Genomic DNA, 2500 nt, shown 5'->3' with positions numbered 1-2500 from the left:
CACCGGGCCCGCGAGGACCTACTTTGGCCGCAAGGCGCCGCGAGCAGGGGGCGCCGGCGCGCAGCTGCGCCGCCTGCCGCGTCCGTCGGCCGGCGCGCCTGCCACTGGCCGCCCCCACCAGCCGGCTGTAGCGCGTGCGCCCACGCACCGCGCTGCCAGCACGCCGGGCGGCCCACCCTCACCGGCCGGGGACGGTCCCACCCAGCCACCGCCGCGTATCGCCTCACACCCAGATCCCCTTTCACGTTCGTGGGCATGGTGGGTCCCCTTTCACGTTCGTGGGCATGGTGGGTATCCATGAAACAACCGGTTAATAGCTCGACCGATCGTCGCCAACACTGATTCACCTCTAGCGAGAACAACCGCACCACAACGGGTTACCAGTTGTTCATTTGCGTAACGTCACCAGCAAACGTAGACGTCCATCGCCATTTGCAACGAGTATTGCATGCCTGTGTCAGGTGTCACAACACACTACGTCTGCCCACATAGACGCAACAACATGTGCACGCCTAGAGAACACGTGGAAGGTAGCCCCCGTACGTATGCGGTGTCCATTGCGCGAACGACTGTCAGCCGGCCTCTGCAGCATGTCGCAGATGTGGAACGCGGTGCAACATGCTATCACAGTGTGTGAGAAGAGACGACTACGTCCGAATACACGCTCCACTACATCAACAGACTGCTCATGCTGATCGCCATCCAGGGCGTCCGTTCCTCCCACACGTCTGAATGGCGTACCACACTGCAATCCAGCTCCTAAAGGGAGACGACACGTAGCTGCGTCCACAATATTTGGACTGTATGGTCCGCCGTTGCTAGGCGCAGTCGTCGTACGGTCACACATGTGCCACGATGTATCATTCAGTACATACGGACCAATGTGCAGCACAGTTTGTGGGTTTTGCGTACATCCGCGGACAGGTGACAGGCCGTACCACAACGTAGGCTGAGTACGTCGGCATGCGAAGGGCATTGAACATGCAAACTTCTCAACGACCAGCTTGCGAAGGCAGGGGGGAAGGGGGGGGGGCATGTACGTCCTGCTGCTATCCACATTACAGTGTATAGCAGGAGCATGTGGAAAGTCAGCAACACTTGCAAGGTGTTTAACATGACGCGATACACAGGGGACCGGGCAGTGCGAATAGCGAACTATATTGCGAGGGTTGCGGTTAGGCAACACTACACTAATTTAACGAGTTGCATAACAATTACAGAGCAGGTTCAGCGACAACGTGCGTCAGGTTAAGGCGCAATATAGGTTAGGTTGAGGCGCAATATGGGTTACGTTAAGGCACAAATTAGGTTACGTTAAGGCACAAATTAGGTTACGTTAAGGCACAAATTGGGTTACGTTAAGGCACAAATTGGGTTACGTTAAGGCACAAATTGGGTTACGTTAAGGCACAACATGGGTTACGTTAAGGCACAACATGGGTTACGTTAAGGCACAACATGGGTTACGTTAAGGCACAACATGGGTTACGTTAAGGCACAACATGGGTTACGTTAAGGCACAACATGGGTTACGTTAAGGCACAACATGGGTTACGTTAAGGCACAACATGGGTTACGTTAAGGCACAACATGGGTTAGGTTAAGGCACAACATGGGTTAGGTTAAGGCACAACATGGGTTAGGTTAAGGCACAACATGGGTTAGGTTAAGGCACAACGTAAGTTAGGTTAAGGCACAACGTAAGTTAGGTTAAGGCACAACGTAAGTTAGGTTAAGGCACAACGTAGGTTAGGTTAAGGCACAACGTAGGTTAGGTTAAGGCACAACGTAGGTTAGGTTAAGGCACAACGTAGGTTAGGTTAAGGCACAACGTAGGTTAGGTTAAGGCACAACGTAGGTTAGGTTAAGGCACAACGTAGGTTAGGTTAAGGCACAACGTAGGTTAGGTTAAGGCACAACGTAGGTTAGGTTAAGGCACAACGTAGGTTAGGTTAAGGCACAACGTAGGTTAGGTTAAGGCACAACGTAGGTTAGGTTAAGGCACAACGTAGGTTAGGTTAAGGCACAACGTAGGTTAGGTTAAGGCACAACGTAGGTTAGGTTAAGGCACAACGTAGGTTAGGTTAAGGCACAACGTAGGTTAGGTTAAGGCACAACGTAGGTTAGGTTAAGGCACAACGTAGGTTAGGTTAAGGCACAACGTAGGTTAGGTTAAGGCACAACGTAGGTTAGGTTAAGGCACAACGTAGGTTAGGTTAAGGCACAACGTAGGTTAGGTTAAGGCACAACGTAGGTTAGGTTAAGGCACAACGTAGGTTAGGTTAAGGCACAACGTAGGTTAGGTTAAGGCACAACGTAGGTTAGGTTAAGGCACAACGTAGGTTAGGTTAAGGCACAACGTAGGTTAGGTTAAGGCACAACGTAGGTTAGGTTAAGGCACAACGTAGGTTAGGTTAAGGCACAACGTAGGTTAGGTTAAGGCACAACGTAGGTTAGGTTAAGGCACAACGTAGGTTAGGTTAAGGTACAACATAGGTTA

Source organism: Schistocerca serialis, unplaced genomic scaffold, assembly GCF_023864345.2.
Source record: "Schistocerca serialis cubense isolate TAMUIC-IGC-003099 unplaced genomic scaffold, iqSchSeri2.2 HiC_scaffold_1178, whole genome shotgun sequence".
In the NCBI taxonomy this organism is placed as follows: Eukaryota; Metazoa; Arthropoda; class Insecta; order Orthoptera; family Acrididae; genus Schistocerca; species Schistocerca serialis.
The sequence above is the reverse complement of the archived record's forward strand: the minus strand, read 5'-3'. Positions refer to the sequence as shown.